The following is a 19,837-nucleotide window of genomic DNA, read 5'->3' on the forward strand; positions in this document are numbered from 1 at the left end:
ATTTTCTTTGGACTAAGAAAGAATGAATAATTTACCAAGACAGAAACTCTAATAAGGATTTCAGTCAGCCTTTAACTTTGAATTGCCAGAAGGCTAAGTCTGCCTTACTTGATTCACTGTAGCCCCTGGTACAGTCCATTTTCAGTTACATCTCACCCCAAAGCAAATCTTACCAAACTGTGTAACTGGGAGATTTATTTGCTTATTTCAGACGTTAGTCATCTTAGCCATGACTGATAACCAGTTGTCTCTGCCTAGTGTTTCTCTTATACTGAGTTAATGTTAAATCCTTCTGTGGTAGCTAATTAATCAGAATATGTGGTTTTCAGTTCTCCAAAAGGCATCTGTGAATGTCTTTTTCCGGTGGAGGTGTTAATTTTCAAWAATCTACATGTGCAGATTACTAGATTATTGTAAAGAGTATATTAACATGCTGTTTGTAGTCATGTTTCACAGTCTTGAATCCTGAAATTAAAAGCTCTGAGTCCATTAGAGAAGTTTGGAAGAACTGGTATAATTCAGTGGGTTGTGTGTGTCTTTGCCGTTAAAATGTTTTACATAAAGATGCAATAGGAAAAATAGATTTATGAAGGAGCTGCTTGGGGCTGGTAAGTTGCTAACCACTGAATTCATCCTCAAAGATTCTGAGCTGATTTTATATTTAATGGAAAAGACTGTCATTGTGCAGTGTGCAGTTTTTACAAATAAAACATTAAATTATTGATCAGAAAAAAGTTGAAGCTCAAATGGAACCAATTATTAAACTGTGTGTATAAAGTACCAGTTTATGAAATTCTAACTAACTATAAAAGCTCAGATGTTTGTAAAAATGAAATCTGTAATTTGAATAATAAAGCATCCTATTAAGGAAACMAAAATAATTATCTCACACTCAAACCACAGCCCAAGAAGCTCACTTAGTGAAGTATTACCTAAGGCTGAAGTCTAATCCTCTCCCTAGAGGTACTGTGAGACAAAGTTTAAGAACAGCCTTGGTACATATAGTTCAATTTCTGCTTATCTATTGGCAGTTATAATTGGTAGTGCAGGTCTTCCAGCATGCATTTGTAAGGGTTCTTGAAGTGGTTAGATCTGTCCTAAGCATGAATCAAAATCTTTGTTGCTTCTCCTATGTGGGATTTAAGGATATTTATCCATATACTGACAGAGCCAACTTGAAAATAAGAAAAGTTGTGAGCTCCATTTCCTTATAGCAAATAAAAAAAGAAAAAATAGGGGAAATGATATAAAATTGAGTTTAAATACTTCTCCTTTCCCTGATKGTTCTTGAATAGGAATGCTTAAAAACCTTGGAACTATAATGGTAGCACAGCACCTTTGTTGTGAGCTTCCTTCAGCTTGCAGAGTGACTGGTCACAGCTTGCACTTATCTTGGTGCTTGATTATTGATCTGAACCATGGATATGTGGGGTTTGGGTCATGGGATTATTTGGCTTTGGTTTTGGGGCTGCAATATTGCATGTCCTCTCAAAAAGTTCATAGCCTTCTTGTCGTGARGCTTTCTGGCCACCCATTCATACTTCTTCCACTCTGCTTCGCCTTTTTTTTTTGTCTTATTCTCATGCAGGGGCTGCCATGGAAATTTGCAGCTCAGCATAATCAAATATGARTTAGATCAATATCAGCAAGTATCAAAATGGAAAATCTGCTTAATACAGGAATTAATGAAATTGCATATTACAGTGTAGTAATTTATCAGTATTAGGATTTTTTAATAGTTCAGACTTTTTGGGGAGAGTTAAAGAATATGAATCATGGGATTTCTCTTAAAATAATGTGAATTTGTAAATATATATTGTAGAATTCTCTGCAGATGCAGCCACTAACAGATGTGATCCTCTGCATTTCTTTCCARTTTAAAATGATGCTACTTATGCAAGTGATTGGAGAATGCATGTATAATACTTAGGAAGCTTGCAATGGCATGTTTTGAAAGACAATATTTATTTAAATACTGGTACTGTTTAAACAACCAACTACTTGTCTGTCATGAGTAGGTCAGGATTTGGTGGTTGTGCAAATAGATGTAAAAAAATATTCTTGTTTTTTGAAAACATATMATGTATACACCAGTCTGGAGAGATKATGCATTTTGCTGCAGGAGTTAAATGAGAATACAGGTCAATGKAGCTTATTTAATTCATGTGATTAAAGTGTGAGCCATGCATGTTTTCTCTAGCTGCRTTTCTTTCCCTATTCCCCACAAAGTATATGTTTATTTTTTAAAAAATAGTTGTTTGAAGGACTGATGATATGTGTCTAACTGTTTCCTCTTTGATAAAGACAGCATGGCCAGAGGTGCACAACAGCTCTTGATTCCAGCAGGAGCACAGAGAGCATGCACAACCTCCTGCCCATGTGATGTTCAGCGAGAATTTCTTAGRATAACCTGTATAGCCTCTGGTGATGGCTCCAAACATGGACTGCTTAAAAAAGCCCTTTTAAACACAGAAATTTGTCTTTGCTTCAAGGGCTAGTCCCATTCTTACAGTTAGCATACAAGTTTAAATCTTTCCCAGTGTTTTAAGTATTCTCACAGTCTTTTCTGCATGTAATGCAGTGAACCCATTCTTGTGCCTCATTTCTTGATTCTTTGCTGTTAGGGAGCCACAATCTTTAGAGAAGAAAGGCTTAGTTGTATAGATTATATAGTATGAAAGGATCTAAATGTTTTTGTTTGTTTTAAAAATGTTATACATGTAATGCTGCATTGTAATGTGCTGCGTTTTTGAAACTTTSAGTATGATAGAATCCAGTTATCCTTTTTCTTTTCTCCAAGTATTTTGTATTGTCTCTGAAAATGTATWGCTATTTTAACTTCACCGTTTTCTTAGCTGTAGAAGAAGGTAATATTAAGTGAGTTTTGAGAGGATGTATGTGACTAGGAGGTTTAAAGTACTAAACATACYCTAAAGTATTAAAAAACTTGGTGGATTTCTTTCCTCTTTAAGCACATTCAGGCATTGGGCTTTTGAGTACCTAGGCTGATCTGTCTGCTGCTCTATGGAACTGAATTCTGCTTGCCCAATTGTCTGCGTAGTTAAAACATTTTGAACATAGCCTATTTTAATGTAACTTCATTTGAAATATCTGCCTRATGGAGAAGTCTTAATGGAATACTTTAATAGCCCAAAGTGGTTACCTGCAATTGCTTCAGTGTATTTCAGTCAATTACAAAGGAAGGCAATATTTAATGTTGGAGTGAAGCTAGATGGTGTAATGAACTGGCAGATTGCCAGCTTGATCTTCTCCACAGGAGAATTTGTATTAATGTGATGCTTTTCATTTATTCTCCAGAAGGTCACCAGTAATACGTCAATTGGAGTTAAAATTCCCACTCTGTGCAGTACAGGTTTATGGTCAGATCATTCTTGTGTATTAGCATATTAAGTATCAAAGAGATTATTTTAGCTATTTCATGTCAGAATTTAAATAARAGGTGGTTGGGTATTGGGAAAAGAGCCTGAGAGAATTGTCATCAAAATTGTTGCTGTGAGGCTGAATCTGGATTTTAGCCATGGAGATAAAGAAAATGGGTCACATTAGAGCTATTAGTGAAAGAAGAGGTGGTTAATAACTGTGGCTGTTACTAGTAATGTAATCATTACATGACCACTAATTTATTCTGTGAGGTAGTAACCTTTATAATAAGGTGCTTATTATATTAGATGTTGCTGATATTTACATTCTGGTGCTCATTTGCAAACATCAAGTTTGAACTTTTATTTCTCACTATTGACAGGAGAATTTTCCAGTGGAACTTTTATAATCCTTGTGTTTGTAAGATCTTGGTTTAGAAAGCAAATGAATTTCTTAAGTTACTATTGAAAAGCGGATAAATTTGTCTTTTTGCCTTGTGTGTTTGTAATGACCTGTTCATCCAATTCCTATACTCTGCCATTCCTAATCTTCATATCATACACTTCAAGGAAAGTGTAGATTATGAAGAGAGTTGTGAGTACTAGGGAACTGTGGCATTTTACATGGGGCAAGGCTGAAATTACTGCAATAGTGGATGAATTGAGGTATGACAAATGGACATCATGGTAAATGGTACAAGAGTGATAGGCACTGGGGATGAGACTGCCCACCTCTGTGCCYCCGTTTGCTTTGCTGCCTTCCAAAAGAAGTTGTTGACGTGACTTCCTGAGTTTTCCAGTGTTGCACTCAGGTGGGCACTGAGTCCTGTGTGCTGTAAGGTTTTTTTGAAGGTGGTTGGAGATTATTTCATACTCTCTAAGTTTAACAGTTCATTCCCCACAATGTCTGTGCTCTCAAATATTTCTCTGTATTCCTAGCTGGTAGGACAAAGCAGGAGAACCAGAAAACTCCATGGTGCAGACTCTCCCTGTGGGCAGGTAGTCCCAAACCCTAACTACTGCTACAATTTATTGACCATTTAGAAGAAAGATCCTGAGCTTCTCTAACTKAAAGATTATTTCAAGGAAACATTTTAAGTGAAATATTTGAGGTCCAGGTTTCCATCCTGCRTTTGTGTCACTTGGCAAATCACAATGTTTTGGGCGAAGCTTTGGACTGTGGGGAGTGTGTGATGGGAATTGGCTACTCCTCTGGGGAAGTGACTGTTAGTGTGACTCGTAGCAGAAAACTTCCTCTGGCTCTTCCAAAGCCAAGTGAAGATTTTTATCATGAGAAAAATAGAAAAGGGGATCACAATGCAACAAGATTGAATYCAGAGAGGACGGAGACCAGTGTGTATCCTGTGCTTGTGTGTCTGTTAAATGGATAGAGTTTTATTTCAATCGAAGTGTTGTTAGAAACGGTGGGGTTTTGTGTATCTTCTTCCTTTTGACTCTTTGCACTATCATTATTAACATTCTGAGCTCCTTTCAGTGTGTGTTAATTGAGCTGCCAAAATAAAACCATTCTTGCTTTACAGAAGGAAGTTAGCATTGTTATATTGAGATAAACACATGACTCATTCTTTTCTTATGCGTTTAGATGACATTTGGGCTCTTTCTTTTCCCCAACTCTACTACTTCTCAATTTAACTAATAAATACAAGGCTAGCTTTTCAGGTATTAATGATGAACAGTGCTGTTTTTCAGCTCTCTTTCAAACACATGTCCTACTTGAGGGTGTGCATTTGTGAAGGTGGAAGCAGTAATTGAGAGAGGCACTGTGCTTTTCTTTAAGGAACAAAACAAAACCCCAAACAAAATCAGAGGCTTGGTACAGCACTTCAGTGATAGRTGGTAATGGGCAGTAGGTGATTTGTGATTTAGGACAAGGAAAGATAGTRCTCTTCAGAAGATCTTTTACCGAAAAAACAAGGAGACTTTTATTTTCTTGTTTTTACCTCTTACTATTAGAAATGTCCTTGTATTATTGACAGGAGAAAAACACMTACTGCAGAATATTCAGGCAGCAGGAAAATAGATCTGCTCTGCCTCAGGGTTTTGATGTTGTTTCGTTCATTAAAGTATCTCTCCCATTTRCTAGATATCTGTCCTATAATTTCAATAGAGCAGTTTTCAGTGGGAACACAGTGAAGATCTATAATTGGTTASAAAAACTGATATAACAAAGTGTGTTTGCCTGTGGTGTGTGTCTGCAGAAAGCTGAAAACCCAGGTGGGGCAGCAACTATTCCAGCCACCACCTGGTAGAGGAGAAAGGATTGGTAACCTCCAGTGCCATCTGCTTTCTGCTGTCACAGGCAAATCTTCATTCAGGTGGTGAAGCAGATCAGGAGGCTCTTCTGTTGAAATTACAATTTTCTCATGATTTGCCATTCTCCATTATTTACTTATTTTTTTAATCTTGTGTGTTTTTTAGGAGGGCTGGCAACAGTTTATCTCACTTGCAGCTGCTGGGGAGCAAGGGGTGAACTTCCAGGAGCTGAGGGTCAGGGAGTCTCTTGTGCTTTACCCCCTAACAATATGTTTAGGCTTAAATGTTTGTCAAACTGTGATGTTAGTAGTTCTGGTACTCCATTTATTAAAGAATCTGAGTCTAAATCCCWCTTTGCAACATTTGTGTAAGGTATTTATAGTACCTTAGAAAAGGTACTATAAAAAGAATACTTTTTATTCTCCCTTCACTTGATTACCCTGCATGGGCTCATTGGGTGACTGTTATTTTCTTCCTAGGATGCTTTTGTAGAGTCTCAACTGGTTGGAATCTGTTCAGAAAATACTTACAGCAGAAACATTTGTGGTTAGTGGCCTGGGGTTATGTAGGAGCTTTAACACATTGTCCTTATGAGATACAGGCTGCAGCACAAGAAGTTGCTCAGAATTTTTTTCTTCTTTTTGAATTGGATCTTAATGGGTTTACACTACCTGAATTTGTCAAACATCCTGTGGTGTTAGAAGGGTCATTGAAAAGCAGAAACATGTTTAAGTACTCTGGCCTCTCTTCTGAACACCKACATTTGTGACTAGAAATACTTAAGAGAACAATGGAGGCCAGGAGAGATGTCTTTGCCACCCAGGTCCTGGCAGAGCTGAGGCTGCACCTAGAGCATGTTCAGGACTCTCCCAGGAAAAATGCCATCACTTCTCAGAGAGTATGTRGCTGTGCTTAGCCATCCTTGTGCCTTCTTTGCATCCAACCAGAATTTCCCTGAATGTAGTTCTCTGACCCTATGGGCAGCTTCACCATCTCTGTAAAAGCTCTCTCTTTTGGGACACCATCTCTTGTGCCAGAAGGCCTCAAGCTATGTGTGGTAGTAATCCAACTGAATTACACATCTGTGTGTGTGTGAGTGMCTTCTGGATGGAAATACTTCACTGCCCCACAAAACTCCTGGCTGTGCTTTTGCTGCTGTATGCCTTTTCCACATGTACAGGCATTTCCTTTTTCTTAGGAAGTACAGTAAAGTTCAAATGACTAATATAAGAGTGAAGGAAACAGTAAAAAATGATGCTTTGTAAAATGTACTCTTTCTAAAACTAGGCTGAATTTTTAATTCCATTTCCTGACTGATTTTTCTCTTTATTATGAAGGCTTAACTTGTACATGGTTTGGATTGTTTGTGGTTAAAATGACCTTATATTCATTGAGAGAAGTTAAATATGATGGTGGTGTCTGTTTATGCTCAACAAGTGGATCAAGTTCAAGCCATTCTACCTGCTCTTCAGGATCTCATAGGAAATTTTGATAGCATGAAAGCTAAATTACCTAGTTGAAAGTGTTCTAAGTTTAGTGCTAGAGYTAAAATATGTTTGTTGTTGCAGGTGGTGGTGTGTATAATTTCGCTGGGGAGTCCTGCCTTTCACTGCCTGGATCCTTTTAACGGTGTGTCAAAGGTGAGTGGTTCAAGTTCGGTGGTTGTTTTCATAACTAAAGATAACAAGTGAACTCAATGTATTGCTTGGTTTTGGTTTTTGTGTAATAGCAGTGTAGTGATTTTTTTTTTTTTTTTAAACTGTTGGATGAATGATTATATAGCAGGTTTTTTTCTGTGAGTGGTCTGGAGCAAATCAGTTCTACCTCTCACTTTCAGAAAAAAAAAAACAAAAAAAAACCCCAAGAAATAAGGTTAGGCTCAAACTGTTAATTAAGCACTTAATACTGCTTCCACTGTTTTATGACTCCTGTCTCGTCCTACCTACTGCTTTGACTTGGGGCGTTTTCCCCTGAAGGTGCTGCCTGAAAGCACCTGATGGTGTGGGAAGTATGGAGGAAAAGCAGTCATCCATAAACCATGGTGGAGCAGGCTTAATATTATTTTTGGTTGAATTCTGAAAACTTAGTAGTAGCTTTGAAAGTGTTGAGTATTGAAAGTATTCAGTGGCAAGAAGGTTTTTGTGTTTTCTGTGAGAGGAGAAGAGAATTGCATTCAATGTGTAGAGAGTATCTTCCTAGGCTGGCTGTGAAGATCTGAAATAATGTGATGAAGCTGATGTTCCTGTAGAATTATTTTTGTGGTAGAGTTTGGCTAATTTCTTTCTGTTAATTGTTACAGTTTCTAGTAGCTGTAGTTGATCTCTCTGTGGCTTGGCAGGAATTTATTAACAGAAACCTTTAATAAATGGAACCTCATTACAACTGTACCAAAAAATAAAAGCAGAATGGSAGCACACCGAATTAACATTCAGCATTGTAATTGCTGCAGCATGGAACAGATTTATTTACTGTTTGGGTTTATTCAGTACTTTACCAGGTGGTTGTATTATTTCTTACTCAAGTTCTCTGTTTATAAAATAAAAGTAATGTTACCTTCTTCAGAGGGAAGTTATGAAGTCCAGTTATTGACATTTTGGAGCCTTCAAATGGAAAGCAATATATTAAGTCGTTGTGTGCCTTGATAGTTGCTGTGAGTTCTGTTAAATATTTGTTCAATCAAGTGCTATGAGATGTTGAAATTAGACTTATTTTTAGGTAAAGTGAAGGTGAACCAGTTAGAATTAAAAATGCAATCCARTCTTAACTGTAGTGTCTCCCTATGTTTTTGCAAATGATTCATTTTCCTTTAAACTGGAAAGGAAATTCTGAGGTAATACTGAGAATGTGGGGTTTTGTGCTGTATTTTCATATTATCTGACATGTGCCCTCAAAAGTACTGTAAAAATTTATAATCCTGGCCTTTGTAGCTGATCAGAGTGTAACCTTGAACACTTAGATGTTTAAAGACTAATAGTGAGAAACCTTTTGTACAAATTTTCTGAAGTAGAAATTGCAGTAGGTTTTCTTTATATTTTTTCTATGATGCATAGGTAGCAAAATTAAAATATTCTTGAAAGAGCTGTTAATGTGAAAAAAAATACACAATCTTAAAAGCAAATGATTCATCAAGCTGTAGACATAGTCATTTTAAGACTATTTTTCTACAATAATTTATACTCAAAATTAAGCCTGTAATTTATTGACTATCAGCCAAATTATGTTTTTGTTTCAAATGTGTAGTATGAAACACATTAGAATTTTATCTTTGGAATCCCTTTCTTGTCCTTTTTTATGGTAGTTTTTAGTTAAATGTTCAATGAAAATAATTTTAAAAATAGTCTGCTGCTCAGTTAAACRAAGTAGGTGTCAGAAATCTTAGTTATGGACTTAGTCATCTTTTCTTGAGCTAGCTTCTGTGATATTTGGCTTATTGAGTAATTTTTTTTTTTCTTAACTCTTCAATCCAGTCAGTGTGGATGGTAACCAAACATGCCCAAAGTGGAGTTCTTTACATCAGGTGGAGGTTTTATATATTTCATCAAAAGGCAGTAAATAGGTAACAGCTCACTGAGAGGAGGTGAGGAAGAACTATTTGGACATCTCAGTTGGTGAGGGGTGTAAGGAGTATCTGTCTCTTTTTTACATCTTTCTTTTTCCTTTTTTTTTTTGAGGTATGAGGTAATACTCAGAATATTTACTGTGTACTATCTCAGTAACAAAACACACTCAATCTCAGTAGCAAAATTAAATCTAAATTTATTAATATTTGATGCCTTTTYCCATTCTTTGTGTGCATGTTTCTGAGGGACTGTATTCAGCTTGGTAAACATGTGAATCTGCAAAACCTAGAGCATTCTAATGCTGTTCCCAAAGGGAATGAATGCATAGGTGTAGGTTCAGCAAAGCCTACGTTTGTAATACTTTGTTGAACCAGAATGTAGCAAACCTTTTGCCCTTTGAAAAGAAATGAAATTGGCAATAAAGTAAATATTTAGAAATTACGTTTKTAGTCCTCACTTCACCAAACTCCAGGCAATAATGTATCCTTATATGATTTTGTTGAGTATGTGGTCATCAAGATGTGCCAGGTCATCTTTTATGCAGCTGGGCAAGCTGGCTTTTTCCTGTCCTCTAACATGATATTTTATGTAGTGGTATTCTGTACTTTTGAACTTGTCCATCATTCACTTGCAGTAATGGAATCAGAAACAAGATCTCATATTTGCACAATAAAGTATTTTGAAAAGTGGTTGCAATATTGATATGTGTCTTTTGTGTTTTAGATGAAAATCTTCTGGAAAATGTTCTGTAATTTTTTGAGACTTGATAGGCTTGTATGGAATGCTATTTAGGGTTACATCCTTACAAAGGAGGGAGATAATTTGATGAGATCAGAAAMAAACTGGTAAGAGCAAAGTTATTGGTGTCTTAGTACTCAGCAGATTTGTCAAAGGCTACRGGACCACAGCATTTGGTGGAAATCCTTGTCTGTAAGGTTTCTTAGAGCAACCATGATAGAGATGAGCTCCTCACATTGTGGGACTGGGGAYGTGCACACAGCTTCTGACAGACTGATCCTCCTCTGTTCAATAGCAAAAAGCACCTTAGACATTTCAGCTTGATGGAACTGCTTGTGATGCTGTATCAGAATATTTATTGGTACTTTTCTGTGATTCAGCATGTTTGTAGTTGTTGATTTTTGAGATTTTTAAACCCAAGGAAAACAATACCTGTTCTCTGTRTTTCACATGATTTAGTTATGGGAAGCTTTGATACTGACAGTTATGAARAGAATGAAAAGTATGTGCTGAGTGGATGTCTGGATTCCTTTCCCTTAAAAAAATATTTCTGCAATTATGCCAATTATCTCAGGTGCCCAAAGTGATTTTTAAGACTTTGAATGCAACTTCAGTGCTACTTAAATATTTTTACAGATGTTTAGTATGATACATGAATTTATAGAATACTGCTTGTTATGCCAGTGGGATAATACTGTCTAACCTATAATTGAGGACAGTAGGGAAGAATACTTTCAACCCGTTCTTAAACTTCCATAACCACAGGTACACACCCTGAATATATTGATTTTCCCTTAATTACATTATTGTAGTACTTTCTTGTTTCAGATTATTCTTTACTGCATTTTTTCTGTTTCTCTTTGTAGTAATTGTGGTTCTCTGGTTGAAATACAGGCATGTTTTACTTTACTAATAAAGTGAAAGTTAAGAATCGGTTGTCTAATTTTTTCCAATTTTGAGAGCTTCAGGTGCAAACTCTTGTTTGTAGGTATCAGCATGACCTATTACAGCCCACAAATATCCTTTGCAGTGTGCTTTAACTGCAATCCATATGGACTCCCCATAAAAGAACACTGTGCAGCTTTTATCAATGYAGGAAAATTAATTTCAGTAAAAATATAACAATGACCACATTTTTCCTGGTGGAAGTAGTTTTGTGGTATGATAGCGAGTATGGACTTTGTCTGTCTTTGCACCCAGCATGTCAGTTTTTCTGGAAAAAAAAAAGAAAACAAACAAAACAAACAAACAAAAAAAAAAAGACCAAACCAAAAAAACCACCGTGCCTGCTCAAAAGAATCTAGCATGTTGCTTATGAATATAATTAAGCTATACATACATATATATATGTATAGATGTATATATGCAGTAGTTATATATGAGCAAGCTAACTTGTTCCTTTATATTAGTGAACTGAGTATAAAAAGAGTCAGTGACTAGCCTTGATGTCTTGACCAATGTTTGGAGGAATGTCTCTGGCAGAACAGGTTATTGAGCCCCTGTTTCATTAGAACTGTTACACCAGTTTCAGTTAAAATATTTAAATTTGTACTGTACTTTTGATGGACAAGTGATGTGACTTAGAATGTGATCTTAAAAAAATACTTCAAAATAACTTATGCAGTTAAACTACATCACAGGTAGGATGTCCTTAGATGCTGAAAGACTTTGTGTCTTGTAGAGTCAAATGTTGGGGAAAGTCAGTTTGAGGCTTTTGGGATGCAGGGAGCAGGGTCAGTCCTTGTGCCAGCGCTGTGTAATGTGATGGGGCTGTGTCAGCGTGGGGCAGCAGCAGAGATCCCACACCCTCCTGAAGGAGGAAGCAGATTAGGAGCTGAGGCCACCAAGACACTGCAAGATGTAACTGCCCCATAAGGAACGGACAAGATCCCCTCTCCTTTGGCTGCCTTGCCTGTTTTGTAGCTTTTGAGGGCTGACTGCTTGAGCTAGTGCTTTGCAGGGTGGGCATGCAGCTGGTGTTGGCTTAGGTCACATAAAATCAGTTGAAGGGTTGTTCCTCCATTTGATAATGGCTAGAAGGCAATTCTTCTGGTGTGGAGGTTTTGAGGGAACTTTGCATTATTCATTGTTCGTATTAGAATTAGTGTGTAGTAGATATAAAGCAAAAACTGTAAAGGTGTATGGTTTTGGTAGTGTTTTTACCATATTCCATATGACATCCTATTGAAATGGTGTGTTTTGCATCAAATGTATTATGACATTAAAAATTAGTTAGGCTTGCTGAAATAATGGTGTTTACTGAATGGGCAGACACTGTATACACAGTTCATCTCACTCATTTAGTATCTGGTGAATGGTTTGGTGTGTGATCTAGATGCTGAAATTGGTGAATTTCACAGAAGAGAAAAACATTTAAAGGTTAGTGTGGTATATTTCTTCTGGAATTCTGGTTAATTAATCTTGGATTACASTTACTGTTTGCACTGTAGTAACAAAGCTCCAATTGTACTAAGCAGAGAAGACTGAGAAAATGAGCTTGTCCTCCTTATTTTTTAAGCCAGTAGCAACACAAAGCATCGAATACCATGCATACAGATGCAAACATTTTACAGTTTATTTTTTCCCCCTATTTTGAAAGTCTTRTTTTAAGACATCACAGGTTCCTTGCAGTCTTATGGGTTTAAACCCCAATTTCCTTTGTGCTGTCTCTTCACACACTTTTGTTTCAGGGATTGCCTGCAGCTCTCACCCCTCCTTATTTTGGAGGCTATTGTTTGTGTCAGCTGCTCTTAGCTGTTCCCCTCAACAGTGCCTCTGTGTAGCTTATTTTCTACTTGCTCCATCACCCTCTTTTATCACCGTACATTTCTTTTAAATAATCCTTCTGCTTTTTGATTCAGCAGCTGTATACGTAATCCTTCCAGCTACTGTTGTTGCTACTCAGAATGTTTTTTTTCCTCACTAATTTGGGTCCTTGWATTTTTGTAGCACACCTTTTCCTTGTGACTGCTTGTTGCACCTCTTCCCACTAATACTTAAAGTTTCCCTATAGCCTAATTTTTTTAATGTGCAGTACTGTCATTTTAACAGCCATGTTCCTGGACAGAAGTTAGAAATCTGCCTCTCATGCAAACAGCTACAGCAGGTGATGTCAGAGAGATCATCTCCCTGAAGCAGCAGGTAGATGGGGATCCAAGTTTTCCCAAGAGGCTGATTTTGAATTCTCTATCTTGCATTAAAATCCATAGCTCTCAGCACATTCCCTGATAAGCTCAGTTGTCTCATACCATTAGTTCTCAGTTTATCACATACCAGCCCCAAAAATGCTGTTGAATGAGGGCTAGACTGTTCTTTATATTTGATCTCTGAATTTGTTTTTCAAGATTAAATATCAGAGTATTAGTTTTCCTTGCTTAGTTCTCCCTGAAGATTGCAGAATGGTATTTTCTACCAGCCCTGGATTTGCACAGGTTCTGGAAAGGTCTGTTCCATTATTGCTAGAGAGAGCACTGGTTTATGATGGTCAAGATCTGGATGCATGGTAACATGAAACATTTATCTCAAAACAAAATTTATCTCTTCTTTAAGTTTACTTGGATGTTTGGAGTAAAACTACAAAACTTATGTGTGTRTGTATGTATGTTTATAAAATTGCTTTTGAAACTAGCTCATAAGCAAGGCTTTGACAGTTGTGCTCCRTAGAATTTGAATTTAATGTCAAAGGGATAATAGAAACTAGCACTCTCAGCTGCTGACTTGCACTCCAGGCACTCTTTGGATACATGGCTGCTGTAACATACTTTCTGACTGAGGCAAATTACTGAAACTTTAGGAAGCCTTGAGCTGTGAGCTGTAAGTCTTTTTCCATGTAACTGGTAACATATTGTTACCTGACCAAAATGGGGGTGTACCATTTGTGTACTGAGCTTATGTCCATTGTGTGAAGAACAGCTGCTGCTTTGTGTTCTTCAGGAAAAAAGGTGGTGGCAGAGAGGTCAAAAGCCTGCTGATTGTTGYGGCCTCGTTCCTGCCTATGGTTCAGGAGAAGGGAGAAAAATGACATCACMAAGTAGGTCGCTGGTCAAACTAATGATTCTGACCTGTAGGTGGTGGCTGGGCATTTTGGCATTTCCACATCCCGAATCAGTAATCTAACTAATTCTGCAGAATTCTTGAAAATAAGAGAAACAAAAACTGAGGGCAATATTTGATGATATGGCATAGTGCTGCTTACCTTTCCAGACTAYAGCTCGGTTTCAGGGTGGTTTTCTGACCCTGTATTTCTGTATTGATTGCACACTAAAGGAGCAAGAGCAAGACATCAAATAACAATTCAGACCAAGGCCTGTTCTTCAGGGTTTCGTTTGCAAGAAGCTAAAGAACAAGAACAAATAAAATAAAAATGCTTGGCATTAGACCCTTGAAACATTCAGAGATTCTGTAGCAGAAGAAAGGAAAGGGGATCCCTCTTCCACAAGTTCTCGCTGGGGTCTGGAGAAGGAGGGGATGAGTATATCTTTCTGTTTGTCCCTATTCTCTTTTTTCTCTATTTTCTATTTTATTCTCTATTAACTTGAGGTGATTTATGACTTKTTATATACTTGCTCCTATTTCTTTTTAGTCAAGGTATTATAACTKGCTGCTCCTTTAATATACTGCTCCACAGCTCCCAGCACTTGTATATCAGTTTTCTTCAGAAAGCCTTTCTAGAGGCTTGATCCAGTTTTGGTAATTCTGTTGGCTTGTTCAAGCAAGGTCTAAGTTAGATAATGAAGAAATTGTCTGTTTCTATTGTAACATTACTTTTAAAAGGGTTGTGGTGTGTCACTCTTGGATATTGACTACAAGTAATGCTTAGTACTGGACAATTTCTTGTAGTACCTTAGTATTTTGTATGACTCCCAGCTAAACTGGTGTATRAAACTGAAGGCATAGTCACTTTCATTGAAAAATCAGTAGCAATATAATTTTTTTTCATTTGTATTGATTTAGAAGGAACAAGAGCTCTTGTGGTTAAACTTCCACATTTCAGATCTGYGGTTTTAAACCTGATTTTTCCTTTATTTAATCTTCTTCTTGTGCAGATGTTAATCCTCACAGTCTCTCTCCATGTTTGGAAATTACTTGGCTGCTGTTATTTCCCTTTCATTTCTGTTGATGCATTTTATTGGTATCTGGTGGGAGTAAGGAAGAAAATGTGTCTCCGAGTGTGTGAGGATAGAACGTCTCATCAGTGSAAGAGTACATAACACTTCTGGATGAAAGAGAATGTGACATAGCAGCCAAAACTAAACGTTTAATTTTACCAAGTTATTGCAGGGAGGTTTTATTCAGGAAAGTAAGCTTTAGAGAAATTTGACAGGAGATAAAAATAATAGAAAGAGATTTAAAGGCATTTGGAAGTACTCCATTTTGTTTAAGCACTGAAGATGAGAGTAGGAATAGAGGAGGATAAGAGTCTGGCATCATGAGGCAAGTGTAGTCTCTCTTGAATGCATATTTTGCTGTTAGAAATGTAAACTCTTCTTATTGCTTATTCTTGGTTTTGGGTAACTGTTTATCTGGAAAAAGTCAGATATTCCTACAGTAAAAGTTTAGGTTCAGAAGCTTGTCCTTTTGAGCAGCAGATCTGGTGCAGCAGAAAATTGTGTTGGGATAATAGMAGTGGAACAACTTTTTAGATTGTTTATGTAAGCTGTCTTAGAGCAGCTGGCACCTGAACCGTAACATAAGAGTTTAGAATAAGGAGCATCTTCCTAACGTGCTTACAGAAGCCTGTGTTCTCTGGAGCACTCCTGGCAGAAGGGTTTTAGAAAATCCCCTTTCATCCTCTTCCCTCTTCTGTAAATGGTGTTTCTCTCTTGGCTTTGTGTCCCTCTCCATCAGCTRAGGAATTAGCAATAGCTAGCTGCTGTATTGTGTAGCAGAGAACTCACAAGTACAATTTTTTGGAAGAGGTCCTCATTTAAACTGGAGGAAGATATATAAGAAATAATTTGATTGAAATAAATAAATGCTGACAAACATTCCAGATGAAAGATGGAGTCTTGGTTTTATGTTTAAAGCATTTTCAAGAGTTACAGGACAAGTAATTTTGAAACCTGTTTTGTTTGGGAAAGTGTGAGGRATAGCTTTTCCTCTGCAGTTGTGTTTTGGGAGCAGTAAGAGAGGATTCCTGTATTGACTCTGAAGTGCTGTTAGATGGAAGAATAAATAATAATAAGGGGAGACTGGGTTTGCCATTTCTTGCCTTTCTTATGCTTTCTTGGTTAGCACAGCAGTCAGTGTGACTGACAAGGGACTTGTGAGTGAATGCTGCAGCTTCACATCTCATACAAGATCCAAGAGCTTTTCCTTATTTAAATTGTGCTTTCTCTGGGTACATATCCTATCAGGAAATTAAAAGCATAGCTTTCTGAGTATCTCATGTTCCTGTTTTTTTCATGAAGATGTACAGATTTACTCAGGAATAAATTTAATGCTATTAGCTGTTTCTTAATGAAATCTAACACTGTGTCTTTCAAGCAGCCTCTTTGATTACATACATAAGCACAGAGTCAAGAATGGTATCTTACATCTGGTGATTATTTTTACCTGTTCTATTCAAAGACCATGCTTTTAGAAAGGAGCTTTTTGCCTGAGAAACTCTCCTAGATATGAGAAATAGGTGTTCATTAACCCTAATTGAGRTAAAAAGAGTTGGAACTTTGCCTTGAGATTTAAATTGAGAAGATTTGGGGTTTTCTTTCCCCACTGCTACATGCACCTTTTCATATTGGATAAAAATTTTTGTCCAGGTGGCTTGGTAAGAAAATCCAGAAGTCTAAGAATTTATTCAATATTCAAAATGACAGTAAACTGGAAAGTTCACACGAGCAGAGTCTGAACAGGACCTTTAAATTAATTAGTACTTCATGAACCAGGAAGTTTAAAATTGTTCTAACAATTAAAATTAAAATTGTTTTCACTTTTTTTTACTGTTATGAGGTAGAGTGTTTGGGGGTGTTTTTRTAAAGCAAATGATGAATTGCTTGAGTGACTGAATCTTGTCTAGAAACGGACAATGTATTCTTTCTTTTTTTTTTCCCTTAAAAACTTCAGGAATAAATGGGTTTTTGAACTGAACAAACATCTCTTCCTCTTTCTAGTTAAAAAGTGAATATATGATTTTTCCATTGGGGAACAGAAGGTCAGCAGTTCAGTTTTATTTTCAGCATTTTATAGMCAGTTTAAAGTGAAATCCCTTGAAAAGTAGGTAGCGGTGTTTCAAGGGATTAGCAGTAAAACGTAGCAATCCACAGTGATTCTGAGCTTTGTCCTTCTGTGTGAGATCAAGGTTAAACTTCTTATGTCTGAAGACTGTTCTTTGTTTATACAATACATAAATGTACTAATACTTCCAGTGAAGTATAACTTCTGCAGACCATTGAATGTTTGAGCTATGGGAAAAACAGCAGTGGAAGCAAATCTTCCACTTTATTATTTGGAATCTTGAAATAGATTCAAGGATGTCTCCTTTATAAAATTTCATGGTGTTCACCATGTCCTGAGTGGCTGGCTGTTGTAATTTTGAGGAGAGAAGGAAGGTTTATTGATAGTAAGGATGAAAGTCTGTGAACAGTGGTACACTTAATTTGTTCTTTCACAGAGCATGTTCCACCAGTCTGTCATGGAGCTAATAGTGCCTAAATGCCTTCTCAGTAGAGTCTCTGGGAGTTTTTTTAACCTTGTGTGTTTGGCTCCCTCCTATCCTGTTTAAGGGACTGTGGAGAGGTTGTTAGGTGTGAAATGATTTGTAATTTTGTCTTATGTAGACACATAAGGTATGTTTTATTCTTCCTGGACTTTCCCTTCTCTTTTATCTTGTTTTTTTGGTTTCATTGTTTACTGAATAGAGAGGTAAACTTAAATGCTGTCTGCCAGGAGGAGTGGATAGAGCCATCCAGAGCAACACCAACAAACATTAAACTCACCTGTGTCTCTGACTTAGTAGAAACACCCATAAACCAACGCAGAGATGTGGTCATTAATCATTACTGCTGCTTTAGAGGTGAAATGAAGTCTCTTTCCCAAAAGTTTCCTTTAGGGCATCAGAGTTTTTTAGCGGCATCATTTTTCTGGAATTGCTTTTAAAATAATTCAGGAAAAGGTGAACCAGTGCTCTTTTCTGACTTCTTACTGTATCTAAATGTGAGGCAGTTTGAGATTCTGTTGTGTTTATTCTGCAGTCAAGAAACATGGACCAAAAAAGGTGCCACCTTCCTGTTTGTTTCATTTTTTTTGCAGTCTGAGGGTCTGAAGATGTCCTCTCTGCACAGGCTGTTTCCTACTGCTATCCTATACAAGTACAATTACTCTTAATTACCTTCAAAATAAAGCAAGAAAACTTTCTGCGCTAATAGTGGAAAAAATCACCAGGGGTTGGGTCATTCACAGCTGCACCTGCATTAGGCTGCTGATGGAGACACAAAGAAAACTTGCAGCTGCTGCCTGTGCTTGCCTGAGCGCTGCCTCTGCTGGGGATTGCAGCAGCAGGTGCAGAAAAGGGAAGCTGAGGGCAGATGGCATGAGCYGTGGAGGCTAAAGCTGGAGGAAGGGCTTGCTAGGAAGGGGGATGTTAGCCAACCTTTTGCAATTRGAATTGCTTTATATTCAGACATTACTTTTTCTCATCTTTTAACAGTTTAAAACCAGCAAAGATGATTGTTCACRTTCTTTGTGGATTTTAGTAAGTATATAATAGAAGGGCATGAAAAGATGTATACTCTTCAGGATATGGAGAAATACCTTCTTCCAAAAATATTGTCTGAGTGGGAAACAGTAAAAATGATCTAACTACAAACAAAAATCCTCTCTCTTAGTTTTGTGGGTTTTTTTGTTTTGTTTTGGTGTTTTTGGGTTTTTTTTTTTTTTTTTTTTTTTTTTTTTTTTTTTTTGGTCTGTAGAAGGTTGTCAGTACTGTCTGTTAATCTTTGTCCTGTTTTCTGAATGACATACAAATACACATTTCTTAAAAACAACACTCACCCCAAACAAGCTGAAATGTGGGTGTTCGGTTTTCTTAATCCCTTAAGGTTATCATCCTGTATTTATGGAAAGATTTGAGCTAGGTTTTTCTTACAAGCCCTTTGCTTTGTCTGTTGGTTACCATACTTAGCTTAGCTAAAGATCCGTTAAAATGTTTTCTCTGTAATTTCTATTACTGTTGTTATCTATCTTCTAAGCATAGGTAAATTRTAAGGCTTATAGCTAGTACTGTGAAACTGTAACATGAGTTGCTGTAATACCAGCTTGTTCCTGTAGAATAGCAGCTTTTTGTCCTTTGAAATAGAACTTTAAATTTAAATCATCCGTCAGAAGCTAAAAATGAACACTGCCTGCTTTATAACAGGCATACTGCTCCAAAAAAAGGCTATCGAAATATTGTTTTCAAGTAAAGCATCAAAAGATTTTTAAAAACTTAGCTTCCTGAAACAGCAGAGAGCTTATCATGTAAATAGAAAAGATAGTACTTAGTACCATGTATTTTAAAGACTACCACATTAAGTGTTTGTGTCTTGAGCTCCACCAGATGCAGAAATTTTGTGGTATAGCAGTATTACTAATGGAAATCTTGAAGAGTATAGAATTGGGAGGGTTAGCTTGTGTGAAAGGCACAGCATGAAACAAGAGCGAATAGTACATAAAATTAGAGTCATATTGCATCATTAGTAGAAGGCCAGAACTCAGASTTGTGTTTTTCTGATGTTGCAGCAGTTTACCTTATAGCGGCCTAGATGGCTTTCTCTTTGTACCACCAGAGAGTTAGCAGGCTAAAGTATCTTCTCCTTTCATAGAGTCATGAAATATTCAGGTTTGTAAGGGACCTTTAAAGGTCATCTAGTCCAATCCCTCCTGCAGTAAGGAGGGACATCTTCAAKSAGM

General features: G+C 37.0%; 1 protein-coding gene across 4 annotated transcripts in view; it reads left to right on the forward strand.

The window, feature by feature from the left end:
* NCK2 (NCK adaptor protein 2) overlaps window positions 1-19,837 on the forward strand; it is an 84,374-nt gene that overhangs the window by 24,604 nt on the left and 39,933 nt on the right. For all 4 annotated transcript variants that reach the window (XM_057369478.1, XM_057369475.1, XM_057369477.1 and 1 more), the window contains exon 2: window positions 7,223-7,294. The gene's annotated coding sequence lies outside the window, so the exon portion shown is untranslated. The remainder of the gene's footprint in view (window positions 1-7,222; window positions 7,295-19,837) is intronic.

The sequence above is a fragment of the Malurus melanocephalus genome, unplaced genomic scaffold (assembly GCF_030028575.1).
Source record: "Malurus melanocephalus ecotype Western Australia unplaced genomic scaffold, MMel_1.1 scaffold_111, whole genome shotgun sequence".
In the NCBI taxonomy this organism is placed as follows: domain Eukaryota; kingdom Metazoa; phylum Chordata; class Aves; order Passeriformes; family Maluridae; genus Malurus; species Malurus melanocephalus.